This window comes from Eptatretus burgeri, chromosome 17 (genome assembly GCF_056783735.1).
Source record: "Eptatretus burgeri isolate ZD-2024b chromosome 17, Ebu_testis_v1, whole genome shotgun sequence".
In the NCBI taxonomy this organism is placed as follows: domain Eukaryota; kingdom Metazoa; phylum Chordata; class Myxini; order Myxiniformes; family Myxinidae; genus Eptatretus; species Eptatretus burgeri.
The window spans coordinates 49,225,371-49,242,632 of record NC_140977.1 but is presented as its reverse complement, the minus strand read 5'-3'; the positions used below and the strand labels follow the sequence as shown (position 1 = coordinate 49,242,632).

Genomic DNA, 17,262 nt, shown 5'->3' with positions numbered 1-17,262 from the left:
GACGTCAGAAGACAAATACAAAATTAGATTTTTACGTACCAATATTTATTAACTTTAATATTCACCGACGAATGAAGGCAGCACGCCGAGTTCACTGGGCACGGCGTGTGCACTTCGACACAGTAGCCCCCACCTTCTTTGCCTGCTTGAATCCATCCGAGGGATAATTCACCATTTCATTCATGATCCAAGCACAATGATTACAATTCAAATCCAAACCCTGGAGACCTTGCCGGGCTGAGCAACTAGAGGATTACCTTCACAATGCCGGCGGCGAGAGCGAGCCTCCCAGGTGGACTTCAATTTCATCTCATCCACTTGCTCAACTGAGATTCAAATCCACACTCCACTTGCACACCTGTTCTCCATTTTGACTGCTGGAGCCAAGACCTCCGGTCATTCCAGCAGGTCCGGGAGATCCTACCCCTCCTTGCTCACTCATAACTGCAGCAGAGCCATGGGGGCCAGCAAGACCATTATGTCCCATTTCACCTTTGTGTCCTGGAGCTCCAGCTGGTCCGGCAGGACCAGGTGCTCCAGCGTGTCATCGAGGTCCATTATTTCCATCCTCACCCTTTAATCCTGCAACTCCACGCTCACATTGTTCTTCAAATGCACTCTGCTCTTTCAGATCTTATCAAACCAAGCAAATACAAATTTTTGCACACCTCTCTCTCATTAACTATAAACCATGGAGGTTCAGGATGTACTAATATGAACACAAAACCTCCCTACAGCAATTAACGCCAGGATCTCCACAATCATCACCCCTCAAGTTCGCCAACCAACATGGCGACCGAGCAAGACCATTCCACATTCTACCGTGTAATTTTAAAACACCTTCACAAAATGCTCTCCACTGTGCATCCTTCCATTCACATTGATTCATTCCTCATTCCAAACAGCGATTCGAAGCAAAAATCTCAAATCCCCACAGTAATTCACACAATTATTTAATATTATTTTATCAGTCATAAAACCGTAATAGTTAGAATAATATCCACAAACAATCTTTACATAATCCGACAGCTTCGCAAGTCAGGCTTGAGGGCCAGCAATCCAAACACATGAAAAAGTTACAAGTACCTCATACCCCCTCCTATTGACCATTTTAACTCACCGTGCATGACAAGCACAGTGTTCTCACCTGCTGGCAATTACCTACATGCAAACGCTCACCTTCATGGATCTGCCTGCAGCGAATTCACTCCACCTTCATCCATCCCATAACGAGCGACCTGTACCTGTGTGCTCCAACATGTGGTGCCCTCTGGCACATCTGCATGGTTGGCTCACTTGGTGCTACGTTTCGAATCAATAACACTTACCATGAACAATAAATCTTCCTACTCCGGTGCCAACCAGCACACGAAGTACTCACTAAACCCCGGCCAGCAAGCCATCGCTGGCATGCCATTTTATTTCCATCAACACCAAAATAGCATTGTTGTGCTCAAAGAATTGTCATTTTTTTTATAACCTGAGTGCGTGTGCACCCGCCCTCAAAAAATAAAAATCGAGCAATTCTTTGGCGTCAATATTTTCCCAGCAAAAATTAATTTCCTTGTTTCATTCAATTTCACAACAAAAATATTTCTCTTCCAAAACCAGTTTGTCCACTATTTCAAAGAGGAGCCGCCTCGAGCTTATTTTTCCTTTATCAGCCAAATCTCACACACCGCTCGACACACCGACAAGTTCACAGCAGGGTGTGTTCCTGCCTGCCACCCCATCCTTCAGGCAAAGCACACACATTCCTCCACTGCACAGCAGGGTATACTTTTCTCCCCCACCCCACTTTTTCATTGTTCTCAGCACAGTGATCATGAGCAAACTGTGCTTTTACCTTCATGAATCGTCTGCGGTTCATTTAACATTCCAAAATTCATGTTCTTTAAACGGTTGATATACCACGACAGCAGCTTGCGCAGCTCGCCCTTCCCCGCCTTGCTCTGCTGGCACACTTGGAACAATTTCCTCCTGTCTTGCGTCTTTCGTTAATTCAAAGTTCCTTCATTGCACACGCTCTCCAAGCTTCCATCTGAGTTGGTTTATGATCTTCAATTATTTTTCATATCTCCATCTCTTTATCTTGTATGGATTCCTTGACTTAGAGATCACATTCCCTCCTCTCTCATTCTCTTTGGTAACTCTTTGAGTTATTTCCCATGTTACGTTGTTAACTTATCACCAGCCGTATAGCCTTGAAACATTTCTCCTTTTAGTACACGGAACCTGGGGTCCCGTTCTGATCAACAGCCTTTAAGCCTTCTTACAGGACTTTAACCTTTTTGTCTTTCACACAGCAACTCAGAAAACAGGACTTTAACCTATTTTCTCCTTATTTCACGTGGATATTTTTTATCCTCTTCACACAACAACACTTATTTCACGTGGCCTCACACAACACCACAGAATACAAGACTTGAACCTGTTTCTCCTTGTTTCACTGGATAATCCTTATCCTCTTACCATTCTGGTCACCCAACACAGCCTGACAGCCCCTTGTGCTCCTTCACACAAACCGCATTTGATTCTCCTCATGTGTTTTTACCCTTATCAGTTCGTGACTTGAGCAGACTATGAAGCTGCGTCCGACGGGGCGCTACCCACCGAGTGTACAGTCTTCACCTCACTGGGGCTCCCTGTTTTAGGTGCCCTACGTGCGATTGTCACGGACCTTTTAACGGAACCGTTGTGATCGCTGCACACCAAGTGGAGCCCTTCCGGTCCACACCGTCAGAGTCCGTCGGGTCCCATCTGGATCACCAACTGTGAAGACCCTCTCTCTGGCCGCAGGTGAAGAGTCAGAGAGGAAGTTCTCGAATACCCAGTTTATTGAAGAAGCACACGTATGCGGAGGTGGTTAAGCAGCTCAAACCAAACAGAGGAGAGCCACCAACCACACTGAAGTTTCACATTCAAAAACTCTCATATATATATATATATATATATATATATATATATATATATATATATATATATATATATATATATATATATATATATATATATATATATATATATATATATATATATATATATATACAGTCTATCTCTAGATCCAATCTATCTCTGGTTTCAATCTTTCTCTGGGTGGCTTGACAAGGGCCCTGAGCCTGCACTCAAAAATGTCTCTCAGGCAATTCTCCCGCACAATCTCGGCTTTTTATCACTGTCAAAACAAAGCCCCCTCCGAGTTTCATAGGAGTGGAATGTCTGGGAAAGCCAAGATAAAGTGTAGCATTTCCAGTAAAGGACATGTGGTGGGCGAGCTTGAGGAAACAGTGCAATCTAAATTTATAAAGATTTAAAATACATTTCAAAGGATACAAGAAAATTGGTTCGAATCCATACATCAAACTACTCTATATATATATATATATATAGATATATATATATATATATATATATATATATATATATATATATATGTTTTGACTATGGCTCAAATGTGACCATTAATAACACTTCTCACAGTAAGTATCGAGAATGACTGCCTGTTGTGGGGATGCTGAGTGGTCATTCCCCCAAACTTGCGCGGAAAGATTTTGAATCAGCCTCACGATTGTCATCCAGGCATTGTAAGAATCAAATCGCTAGCATGGAACTCTGTCTGGTGGCCTCATCTTGACTCTGACATCGATTCATGTGTCAAACATTGTTATCCATGCCAAAGCAGTCGAAATGCCCCTGCAAAGGCACCACTGCACCCCTGGGAATGGCCCACTGAACCATGGCAGAGGTTTCATCTTGACTATGCTCGACCCGTCAAAGGCCGATGATTGTAATTGTTACGGATGCTCACACGAAATAGATTGATGCCAATGTAACGCATACAGCAACCTCACACGCGACTGCAGAGAGGCTGTGCCGGTGCTTTACCACTCATGGTTTGCCACGCATGACAGTCACTGACTATGGAACCTGTTTCTCAAGCTCTGAATTCACTGAATTCACCCATCTGAACGGTATAGTACATAAGTTTGTGAGTCCACACCATCAAGCTTCACATGGACTCTCTGAACGCTCCGTGAGTTTCATCAAGTCTTGTCTCAATAAGATACATGGTGGAAGCCTTCAGAACAGACTATCGCGTTTGCTTTTTGCTCACCGCATCACTCCCCACACTACAATGGGGGTGACACCAGCTGAGCTTCTGATGAAACGACGTTTGCGTACAAGACTGGATTCTCCAAGCCCAGACATGGCGTCAGTCGTGTTTCAAAGTCAGTGGAAAGAGAGATTTCATCATGACAAACATGCTGTGCAGTGCTCCATAAACATCAGGGACCCGGTGTTTGTTAAAAACTTTGGTCGCGGAAAGGCTTGGCTTCCAGGGAGGGTTCACAAAAACGAGGGACCGTTATCCCACAAGATCAACCTCGAGGACAGTCGAGTTTTCCGGAGGCACCTTGATCATGTCTGGTATTGGTCTTGTTATCCTGTCATCTTCACAAATGATGTCTCGCCACATCCTGAACCTGTGACGAGTGACGTTGTTGATGCAGATGGCACTGCACCACTCCCTGAGACTGATCCTAATAACGCTGTTGCAGCATCACCAGCGGGGCCTTCTGTTGGCTTTTACCCCAATGATCATCTAGAGTTCCAAAGGGGCCTATCCGCATTGATTTGTTGCCAATACTCATACATTCATGATCTTTGTATTATATACTAGTGTCTTCATGACCCTTGTGTTCATCTTTAATGCATTTTAACACGAAATGTGAGGTGGAAGATGTCATGTATTCATGTATCAGATCAACCGGAAGCGCGGTCATCAGGAGGCGGGAACGAAGCTGCAGCACGACGAAGCTCGACTCACGGATGGCTCTGAGGTTTCTGTGTGTGGAACACAATAAATGATTGAAGGAGCACTGAAACTGCTTTCCCTGCCTGATACATTGCACGTGTGTTGTGATCCTGCAGCACGTGATGCGAGGCAATGCGACGTTGCATGATTCTGAAAAACCCAAGGCAGCACTTCGTCACAGGATGGAGCACCACGTCACGGGATGGAGCACCACGTCACGGGATGGAGCACCTCGTCACGGGATGGGGCACCACGTGATGAAACACAGGTGAACCCAACACAACGCTGAACGTCGCGACTCGATGTCACAACTCCCATACCACAGGATTCACGATTCCAGTGGTGAGAGGATGTGTATGGGAACTGTAGTCGTGATGGGATAAATCTGTTCATGAGAGTGTGATCTTATGGAAGAATTCCCATGGGAAAGAAAAGGGAATGAAGAATAAAATGAAGAAAAGGGAAAGTAAAACAAAATGTGAACCTGCGATTAACCTCCCCTCCTAAAACAAGATAATCACCGAGGATTTCTCCCATGGACCGTCTTGTGTTTTGGAGGTTCAAGTACGTGGTGTCACGTGGACGATGTCTGCTGACGCGGATTGGCCACACTGAAGCAATGTGCTTCGAAAATGGCCGAATCAACGTTAATTACACTCGAGGGGACGGCGTGGTACCGGACCATGTAATGAAAACACAAAGGGACGAGCTGAAGCGTTTATTGTAAGCTCCAGGTACATGATCGATGGACAAACATGAAATAGAGATTTTACATTCATTGATGTGATAAAGGGTTGATATTTGATGAGAAACTGTTCATGTTTATAATCATTGTTAACAATCAACACATCGCAGGAACATCAAGCAGAGGAAAACGTGAAACAGGTGTCTTGTTGGGAGAATGGGATGAGAAGATGTGAGGAGGTGTGTCCGGTCCGGGTCTTGGAACTCTTATTCAACCTGATGAACCACTTGGGGTGAGAAGGAAAGATGTAATTACACGGATTGTTCATGAGATTGGTTAATAATGTCAATAAGTTATATCAAGCAGATCCTCCCTTCCACTGGATCATTAAATATTAACATTTTAGATGCAATGTGGATCTCACACACCACACTCCACACCCCAAACTCTTCTCACTTCATCTTTTACCATGGTATCTTTAACAAAACAACCCGAAATATAAAGGAAAGACACAGCTCCTGTAACTGTAACAGTAACCGTGACATCCTCCATGAAGTGTGATGTTCCTCTGGGTGGAATCATCACCTGTTCTCACGGTGTCAGATGATGGTTTTAATTTCATAGAATCGGGACTCGAACCCAGGATAACAAACATCAATGTTGAGTAAGATATCGAGCTACTTATCCAACGTCGGAACTCAAACCCAGGATAACACACCTCGATGTTGAGTGAGATACGAAGATACCTGCCGGACGGCTGTCTCCCATCAACGAGTGGTTCATGGATTGAGAAGTACAAGGTGGGGCGGGGGGGAAGGGGGGGAGATTGTATACCTGACACATTTATTCGTGTTATAAATAATTAAACGACATGACAAATACTGTGTGAAGCACGTGGTTGGTAATCACATTGATTTGAGATATAATAAAGTTGCTTAAAAGTTACATCTGACAAATGAGCCTCATTGGAATTGTTTCATTCCCGACAACGAATCGACATGTTGTTCATCACCTCGTGTGATGTATCTTGAACAAGAGTATGGATGGTTGTTGTAGCGATGTTTTCCTTCAATTATTCGATACATGCAGGTTAATTATCGTGTGTACGTCACAGTGTTCCATCATTCAAAACGTTCATGTATCACCTACAACACTGTGGGGGGAAATATAATCCACACCCTCACTGCTTCCCGCCAAAATGATGATAAATATGCCAGATATAAATGCCCCACCCTGTTTCATATTCCCGAGAAGATCACATTTATTACAAGGAAATTTGAAATGATTATCAAGAAATATTTTTGAAAAGTTGGTGAAATTAAATACACATTGTGAGTAATCGATGAAAACATTCATCACTCGACTCTTGTGATGATTAAACCGGAACTGCACTTTCCTCTTGGTGACCCATCATCCATCAACCTCTCATCCCCAGAGAACGGATCTTCCAAAACCACTGAATGTGGAGAAACACCGATGGGGTGGAAAGCTGAAGGTGCAAAACATTGATTTGTAGAAAAGAAGTTGATGGGGGTGGGGTGGGGAGGGTGTGAGGGAGAGATGGTGAATGAACGGATGGGTCGGGGGGGTGATGGGGAGATGGTGGAAGAGGGGGGGTAGATGTAGGGGAGATGGGTGGTGGGGGGTGGGGTGGAGAGATGGTGGGGGTAAAGAGCAGGGGGATGGAGAGATGGTCGGGGTGTAGGGGGAGGGGTGGAGAGATGGTAGGGGTGGGTGGGGGTTGGTGATATTATCGGGGTGGAGGGGGTAGGGGTGGGTGGGGTTGGTGAGATTGTCGGGGTAAATCTCATCTCATCACCGGGATGGGGTTCTTCAGAGACTACCAACTGTGGAGAAACACCGATGGGGTGGAAATCTGAAGGTGCAAGACATTGATTTGTAGAAAAGAAGTTGATGGGGGTGGGGGGGTGGTGGTGTGAGGGAGATGGTGGAAGAGGGGGGCAGATGGAGAGGAGATGGGTGGGGGGGTGGAGAGATGGTGGAAGAGGGGGGCGATGGAGGGGAAATGGGTGGTGGGGGTAAAGAGCAGGGGGATGGAGAGATGGTCGGGGTGTAGGGGAGGGGTGGAGAGATGGCAGGGGTGGGTGAGATGGTCGGGGTAAAGATTGGGGGAGGGGTGGGTGTGGGGGGTTGAAGATATGTTTGGGGTAGACGGTGGCAGGGATGGGCAAGGGATGGGTGGAGAATTGGTTGGGGCAAAGAGAGGGGGGAGGGGTGTGCGTTTGGTGAAGAAAGGAAATGAAGATGACGTGTAATGAGGAGAGAAATGTGAAGATATCCATGGAGTTATTGATTCTCATTTACTGTGAAATCGTTTGCAGAAAAATTACTGAAAGAAAAAGAGAAATGTCGAATGTGGGAAAATGAGATTATCGGGAATGTTACGTTAAAACTTACCACCAAGGACGACCACGACGTTTGTATAATGTTGAAGAAGAACGCACGTCTGGTTGTCCTCGCTGATCTGGTCCATCATGATCCTCTCCTGGTTCTGGTTCCTCCATCATGGTTGACGACCCAACGAAGGCCAGAGAAAGGAGCATCGTACTCAATATCAGCAACTTCATGGTCCTGCAGCACATTGGAGTGGGTTTTGTGATGGAGGTGATCCAGAGATTATTACCCTCGTCAAAGGAGATGTTGCATTTGGGTCCGATTCTTTGTCTATTTATTTGTCTATCTGTCTGTGTGTTTGTTTGTTTGTTTGTCTATCTGTCTGTCTGTGTGTTTGTTTGTTTGTCTATCTGTCTGTGTGTTTGTTTGTTTGTCTATCTGTCTGTGTGTTTGTTTGTTTGTTTGTCTATCTGTCTGTCTGTGTGTTTGTTTGTTTGTCTATCTGTCTGTCTGTTTGTTTGTCTGCACAGAACTTTCGTGTTCGTCTCAGAAACTGCTTGTTGGATTGAGACGAGATTTTCGACGTTGGTGCGAATTCTCATGCATAATGTTTTAATGATGATAATGACGTCGCAAGTCACGTGGTGTGGCAGCCATCGATCTATAATTCCAGCAGTGTGTGTGTGTGTGTGTGTGTGTGTGTGTGTGTGTGTGTGTGTGTGTGTGTGTGTGTGTGTGTGTGTGTGTGTGTGTGTCTGTGACCGCTGTTTCTCAACAACCACTGGTCCGATGTAATTGAAACTTGCCAGGTATATTGCTGCGGTGCTGAGGATGTGCCTTTTCAAGGTTTGATATTAATCGAACAAGTGGTTCTCAAGTTATGGCCATTTATTTACCAACCAATGACAGAAAACGTTGCTGCGTAGGCGTGGCCTTTGGGATCCTCAGCCACGTTCCCCATTTCAGGTCACAACATTCGGAATTCCGGATAGTGATGACTCAATGTATTCTAATAATTTCTCGACTTCTTATGCACATTTATACAGTAGATAAACACAATACCCCAATCCAGTTGTCGTTTACGAGAGCGAAGGATTTTTTTTGTTTTGGTTTGCACGTACCGCCACGTACGGGCACGTACTCGTATTTTAAAAACAGAAAGTCTGAAACTGCATAAAGGAAGAAATTGAAACTTGGCACAAAGCAAATATGATAAATGAGTGATTTTTATGACGTCATTGGTGTTCTTGTTATGACGTCATAATTGCATTCTTCTTCTTCTTCAGCGACCGTCATTATCCCACCGTTTTTATGGAGTCAGCCACCGGGAAGCTTTGCCCGAGTCTTCATAACCGGCTGACCAGGCTTGACGGTTGACAAGTTATGTCTGGAATTTGGAATTTGGCCATGGTGCCGGGTGCCGGGGATAGCTCGCCTCCTCTTCACGAAGGACACCATGGGATGATAGAAGATTTGTCTCCCGACCATCACCATCTTTCTCTGTTTCACTTACTGCTCTCCAAATTCGACAAACTAGAAAGTTTTCTTTGATTTTCTTAATTCTTGCCATGAGGCCTCAACATCTGAACACCCTAAAGCAGATTTTCTCCATGTGGGAGACTTCAGTGGACACCACAGAGAGTGTTTGAAATCATCCCACACAGATGTTGGGGCGGGGGGGGGGGTGGGGAGTTGAAGCTCTTACGTTTTCCTTTCTCAATGATTTGGAACAAATTATGACACACCCTTTCCACAAATTATCACCCATCCCAGATCCTCGTGACTATACCACCAATACTTTGGATTTGTTCATCACTTCCAGTCCATTGCATTACAACTACACAATTATACCTCCAATTGGTTCTTCTGACCACAATCCTGTGAACATCCCTTTACTTTCCACCACTTCTCATCCGACTGCTCTGACGAAACGCCAGTATTGGCATTTCAAACTGACTGGACTGGTTTACGAAACTTCTTTTCTGACTTTCCCTGGAAAGACGACTGCATCTCCTTGGGTGATGCCTCTATCTCTGCTGAACGTGTAGCTGAGGTTATTGTTGCAGGAATGGAGGCTTATATCCCCTTCTCTTTCAAATCTATCTCTCCGACCAATTCTGCTCTGCGACCATTCGTATAAGGGATGCCGCATCTCGGACATGGAAAGTCTTCTTCCTCTGACTCGCATTCAGCTTTCATATCCTCCAGAAATCATTGCAAACATGTTAATCGTGAGGTAAAGCATTCCTTCATTCAAAGAAATGTGACAACCTCTCATCTTCTTCCACTAATAGATCTTTCTGGTCCTGAGCTAAAAGTATCTCCAACAACTTCTGTCGCTCTTCCTTTCCTTTGCTTTTCCATTCCCATGATGCTATCACTGTCTCTCCAACTGATAAAGCAACTCTTTTTGGTTCTCTTTTCGACTCTAACTCCACACTGGATGACTCGAACCTTCCATCTCCCTCTGATGCTCCCCTCACCAATCCAATGTCCCTCCCCATAATCTCTTTTCATGCAGTCAAAAAAATACTTCACTCTCTGGACAAAAGCAAGGCCGACGAGCAAGATGGCATTCCTCCCCGTGTCTTGAATGAATGTGCTTCAGAACTTGCCCCAGTGCTTGCTCGTTGTTTCGTTTTTGTTGAAAAACCCAAACTTTTCCTCTTGCCTGGAAACATGCCTTCGTACAACCTATTTTAAAGAAAGATGATCGTTCAAACCCTTCGTACTACCGTCCTATTGATCTGACTTATCCTGTTTCCAAAGTCTTTGAAGGTTTTCTCAATTCCCATTTTCTCAAGCATCTTGAATCTCACAGTCTTCTCTCTGACCACCAATGTGGCTTTCGCAAGGCAATATCTCGAGGTATCTTTCTCTGTCGAGTGCAGCCTGTGGCTGCTGGTTGCATCATTGGTTTGGACACGGCGCTGCTGCTGATGCAGTGTCCCCATGACCAATGCACTGGTACTCATTTTGCCAACCTCGGAAGGATGACAGGCTGAGTCAACCTCCTGGTGTATTAATTCAGCGGCCCAACGGGGATTGAACTCAGGACCCTAGGATCCCAAGCCGCCACCCGAACCACGAAGCCAACACCAGGCTTTTCATCTCTAAAGGTGATATCCTTTCTTTCATTACGAATGTCCGGACCTCTTTGAGAGACTTTGGAAAATCCTTTGTTGTTGGTCTTGATATCTCAACAGCCTTTGACAGAGTTTGGCATCGGGGTCTGATTTCCAAGCTTCCCTCTTTCAGCTTTCCCCCTTCATTCTGCTCTCTCATATCGAGCTTTCTCTCCGACCAATCTATTTCCGTAATTGTTGACGGCACTTCATCTCCCCCTTCCCCCATCAACCAGTGACGGATTAAGTCTCGGCTGGCCCGAAGGCGCATTTTGAAATTTTAGAGAATGGCCTGAAAAAATTAAATTAGATCTCGGGCTCATGGAAATGGACCCCAGACAAAAGATGAACTGATTCAAGAACAAAATATTTAATACAAAACCAGACAAATATTTATTGTGAAAATAATTTTTGGCTGGCCCTGAGGCACATGCCTTGTCTGCCTCATGGTTAATCCAGCACTGACATCAACAGCGGTGTACCTCAGGGTTCCATTCTGTTCCTAACACTCTTCGTTATTTTTATTGGATTCGCTAGATATCCCTTATTGTTGGGTTTTCCGTGTGTGTGTGTGTGTGTGTGTGTGTGTGTGTGTGTGTGTGTGTGTGTGTGTGTGTGTGTGTGTGTGTGTGTGTGTGTGTGTGTGTGTGTGTGTGTGTGTGTGTGTGTGTGTGTGTGTGTAACGCGAGGCTCCACAGCACAAACCAGCAAACCTATTTCGATGAAACTTGGCGAACAGGTGCCATATGAGCTGGGAATGTGCGCGTTTGAGTTTTGTTGCTAAGCAACCACCCGTTGTTCGACAGCGGCCGAAAAACCGCGTTCACTATTTTTAATACTTGTCCTACAATTTTGAATGTGGAGAAACGAGACTTCGGAATTAAACACTTCGAGATATTTCGAAAATTTTTCTCAAGCCGAATTTTTGGTTTTGGTTTTATTTTTCAAATGGTAGTCCTTCAAAAATCGGGTGTTTAATTACCGTCATTTAAGGTGTGTATACAGTGTTTGTAAGGAACTACACCGTCGTTCCACCTCCGATCTCTCCTCGATTCAAATGTTCTTGACCAAAGTGAAAAGGATCCAAAATAAATGGAATCACCGGCATTTCTATCTTTGTGGATTTCTAATAATATGGTATAAATCCAGTTATGTGGAATTTGAAAAATATCTTTTAAAAAAAAAATTCTACACCCCCCCCCCGTTATGTTATCGTCCGCTACACGGCCAGGTTCATCAAAAACAACCAACCAGGAAGTCTTCTTGCGCTCCCCACGGTCTGGTTCGTATTTCCCTGAACATCTGTTGATCTGTTTATGTCTCTCTCTCTCTCTATCTCTCTTTCTCTCTTTCTCTCTTTCTCTCTTTCTCTCTTTCTCTCTTTCTCTCTTTCTCTCTTTCTCTCTTTCTCTCTTTCTCTCTTTCTCTCTTTCTCTCTTTCTCTCTTTCTCTCTTTTTTTTTTTTTTTTCTCTCTCTCTCTCTCTCTCTCTCTCTCTCTATCTCTATCTCTATCTCTATCTCTATCTCTATCTCTATCTCTATCTCTATCTCTATCTCTATCTCTATCTCTCGTTTTGTGTTCTTCTGACGTCCCCTCTGTTTGTCGTCATCTGAGGTGATGTCAACAAAAATAATGACACATTTTATTTTTAACTTAATTCGTCCCTAATTTACTCAAGCCGATTTTTGATTTCGGTTTTATTTTTCAAATGGTAGTCCTTCAAAAATAGGGTGTCTATTTACCGTCATTTTTTATGAGGAGTGCCAGTTGGCAAAATACGCAACAGGAAAAATCTTGCCAGGCAGAGGAACAATTGTGTGTGAACCAATACGTCTTGGCAGTGAATCTTCGTCGGTGGATCGGTCAGAATAAAAAGCATCGTATCCAGCGCTTCGATCCTAGTGAATCCCTCATCTCCTACCGGCTTGTCAATGACCTTCTTTCTTCCACAAATAACCAAATGCACTCGTATACTGATGACTCAACATTACATTACTTCATGTCTTTCCCATCTGCCCCGTCTTCCCTCACTCGATCCACATCTCGTTTCATCACAGCCACCTCTTTAAATTAGGATTTGGACAAGATCTCCTCGTGGGGAAAATGTTATCAAGTTAAGTTTAATGTTTCAAAAACTCAATTTCTTCCCATCTCTCTCTCTCTAAAACTCCTCTCAACTCTCCAATCTCCTTTGAAAGCTCCACAATTACACCATGTGATACAATAAACCTACTCGGTATTAATCTAACATGAAATTTATCCTGAAATCCACATATTGCGCAAATAGTTAAGTCTTCCTCAGAGAAATTTGGAGTCCTGTTCAGATGGTGAAGATTCTTCTCCTCTGAACAGTTTCTCCAACTATAAAAAGGATTGATTCGTCCTTGTATGGAGTACTGCTCTCACATCTGGGGAGGTTTCAGCTCCACAAACTGACTGGACAGAATTGAATCCAAAGTTATTCGACTTGTGAACTCTACCAATGTGACCTCAAAACTCGACCCGCTCAAATTACATCGCATAATCGGCTCTTTCTCTTTTCAGCAGAAATTACTTCGGTGTCTGCTCGCAAAAACTTCCTGTTTGCGCACCTCCACCATTTGCGAGACCAAGGAATACTCGACAAGCCACGATATCACATGATTATTGTGTGGCCATTGGCAATTCAAGGGTGGACTGTGATGATGTTTATTTCTTCGCCTCCACTGCCAAACTCTGTAACTGTTTACCTTCTCATGTCTCCCCAAACACTTATGACATCTTTTCAAAAAGCAGATTTTTTACTTTCTCAAAAACTTAGACGATTCTCTCTTTCCTTACTTTTCTATTCATGCAGTTATTTTATTTCAGGCTTGGCCTCGTTGAGGACGATTCAGTCCGTGCCTGCGGCCTTCAACATAAAAAAAGAAGGGATGTTGGAATAGCCTCTGGGAACACACACTCACCTCGAAGCTGTCTTGCCTGGAAGGATAGCCTCTGGGTACACACACTCTCTTCGAAGCTGTTGAGCGGAGGTTTGATCCCTGACTTAGCTATGAAATATCATCCTGGTGCTTCACAGACTGAGCGATTTATCAATGCTTATAGTTTGTGCCATCCTTCTGATGTAAGACAAACTGGGTATCCCATCTGGAAGATATAGTCAGTCGACGTTCAAGATCCCACAGTGTTCTTCATTAAAAATCGACGAGACATTCCAAATCCCCCAGAAACTAAATTCAATTTCTGCTCTAACCTTCAGGCGGCACTTAATCAGTGGCACATCTGTGGCCTCATCGACCCTGAATCCTTGTGCTGCATCACAAAGAAGAAGCATGAAGTCGTCACACAATGCAGTTCAAATTCCGAGGTTTCAACCAAACCAGCATGTTTCACAACACAGTTCATCGTTTTCAGATTGCCATGACAACTCAAACCGAAGACCCTCCCTCAAAGAAAGAGAAGAGTTTATTCGAACCTGGTAATCGAGAAGGCAATAAAATTGTCACAACAGAAGTTTCAAAGTAACTCCATAATCCCTCATTACAACGAACCAGCACAACTCGATATATCAAACAAGATAATCTTGGATAAGAAAACTAATTTCATGAGAACGAACGATTCCCCAAACTTACCGACTCTTTCCAATCAAGTGAACAGGATTGATCAAAATCAGGTGAACAGGTGTTGAGATGATCTCCGAGTGATGTGGAACAGAGTGAATCGTCCTTTTATCAGAAACTAAATTGATGATATGACCCGATTTGTGTTTTCTCAATATGTTAGTGAATCAATGCCAGGTAAACCTGGATGCTCCTACAAAGCAGAAAATAACAAATAAAGATTTACATTTCAAACAAACCCAAATACATCACTGAGGATATGACAATACAGGATATGTATAAAGTGGTTGTGTGCATAATAGCATCAAACTCTAAACATCAGATGAAAGAAAAATAGAACCACGGGACCTGAAGCTCACCTGGATCAGCAGAAACAGTGAATGACATCATAAAACATGGAAAAATGTGTTCATGTGCCGAATCTGGTTTGATATTTGATTTTCCATCCTCGTTCCTGGGAGTCTGTGTCGCTGAAGCAGCTTCTTGAGCAAGGGTTATACGAGGTGGTTTGCCATTGCCTTCCCAGCAGAAGTTTGGACAGGAATTTGTAACTTGGTACTGGTGCCGGTGATAGCTCGCCCACTCTTCCTGAAGGGCATCGTTGGGATCTTTAATGTTCATCAACGAATGTCGGAAGACAAGACGCCCAGTCGTCCATCGGAATCACGACACACACATTGATGATTCAGTCAGTCTGTGAAACACCAGAAAGGAATTTTATAGCTGGGCCGAGATTCAAACCCAGGCGAGACAGCTTCGAGACGAGTTTGTGTACCTTGAGGACAACCTTTCAGCCGAGGTCGTGAAAATATAATCTACTGGTGTTCCTCATGGTATAAAATAATATTAGGCCGACAATAATTACCTTGAAAAGAGTGAAAAAAGGAATTTTGGAGCCATTTTACCGCATGTCGAGCACTGCACTTTATGTTCATCACGAATATAATTATTAATGTTCGTGTGTGTGACACGTACGCACACTCAAATGAAAGCTGTCTTCTCCGAAAGGATTGCCTCGGGGAACACACACTCACCTCCAAGCTGTTTAGCCTGTCAGGATAGCCTCGGGGTACCAAAGTTGTCCTGCAGAATCTACAAACGTTGTACGGATAGCCTGTTCTTTGCTGAACCACACGTCGTCATTTTCCAAGATGATGTCTTCGTCACTGGGCACTCAGAGCTTCATCATCTTGATAACCTCGAACGTGTGCTTTGCATTATCTCTGACTCTGAACTACACCTGCGGAGAGACAAGTGCGAGTTCATGGTTCCGTGTGTGAACCTATTTGGGCCATCGTGTCAATGCCGAAGGCTTTCGTCCCACTGAAGAGAAGATCAGAGCAATCAAAGACGTCCCAGCTCCGAGCAACATTTCTGAAGTCAAGGCTTACATTGGCATGCTGCAGTACTACAGCGGTTATATCCCAAACATTGTTACCATGCTTCGCCCACTTTATTGTCTGTTCAAAAAGGCGTAAGCTGGAAATGGGACATTGCAGAGTCATCAGCCTTTCAGAAGTCAAAAGACATGCTGTAGTCTTCAAATGTGCTCGTTCACGACGACCCAGACAAAGACATGGTCCTGCCGTGTGATACGACTCAGTACGGGGTTGGTGTTGTTTTGTCACACATCATGCCAGATCGCATAGAGAGACCAATGACATTCACATCTCTACACTATCCCCGGCTGAGAACTAGTCAGCTGGACAAAGAAAGACTTGGAATTGGATTCGGAGTTATGAAATTTCACCAGTACATCTTCGGTCGACATTTCACGATTTACACGGACCACAAACCACTGTTTAGTTTGATTGGTCCAACAATAACTACCTCAGAGGTCTTACCGGCTCAGATCATACGCTGGTCATTTCCCTCTCAACTTATGATTGTGACATAACGTACAGACCTGGCTCCACAATTTCAATTGCAGATGCCATGAGTCACCTGCCACTTCTCCACACAGTGTTTGATCCCCCGACACCTGGCAGCGTGATATCTCTGATGGAATTTTTGAGTGACAACCAGATACGGACCTTTGTCGCAAACCACTCACCCTTCACCAAGGCATGAAGACATTGATGTACTTGAGAGAAAACTGTTTATTATTTGCCAAGGTTCGTGCACACGGAGCACGTCAAACACCAGGAACATCAATTAAGAACTGAGGATGCCCGGAGGGTGCCGCTCTGCTCGAGACGGTTTTCTTTTTCTCGTTTACTCGTTATACTCGTTTTTATCTTTGGACAAATGTTTATCTCACAATTGTCTTTTCAACCTAACCATCTGCAAGCAGTTGGCTCATTTCATTACAAGAATGGTGAAACAAATGCAGAGATACGAAAGTAACGGGTCACTCCCTTTGCTCTGCTCTCACAGCGCTCCTCTGGATTACTCAAGGTTAATCATAATCATATTTCTGCACAAACTCTTCCATTTTTATTATTTTCTAAGCAGCCAGCCAAGAGTTTAGTTTGATTAACACCAAGCCTGCAAAAAAATAAGTAAGGAACTTGGGAACAAGCAAAGCTAATAGAAGAAGGTACGAATCCTGACACCTACACCAGGCAGGCATGACCTACGTCTTTCCAAGGTCATTCATGAGCCTGGGCAAGGGTGGGGCCTTCTACGTGATGCTGATCCTGAATTGTATTCGTACAAGGCCAGGCAGAATGTACTG

At 44.1% G+C, this 17,262-nt stretch overlaps 1 long non-coding RNA gene across 1 annotated transcript; it reads right to left on the bottom strand.

Annotated features, from left to right (window-relative positions):
• Positions 1 to 5,519: 5,519 nt before the first annotated feature.
• LOC147010048 (uncharacterized) lies at positions 5,520 to 14,720 on the bottom strand. Its single transcript, XR_015052707.1, has 3 exons — positions 14,598 to 14,720; positions 7,920 to 8,093; positions 5,520 to 5,787 (listed from the first exon to the last, which is right to left on the bottom strand). It is a non-coding gene; the product is annotated as an uncharacterized LOC147010048 (long non-coding RNA).
• Positions 14,721 to 17,262: the final 2,542 nt, after the last annotated feature.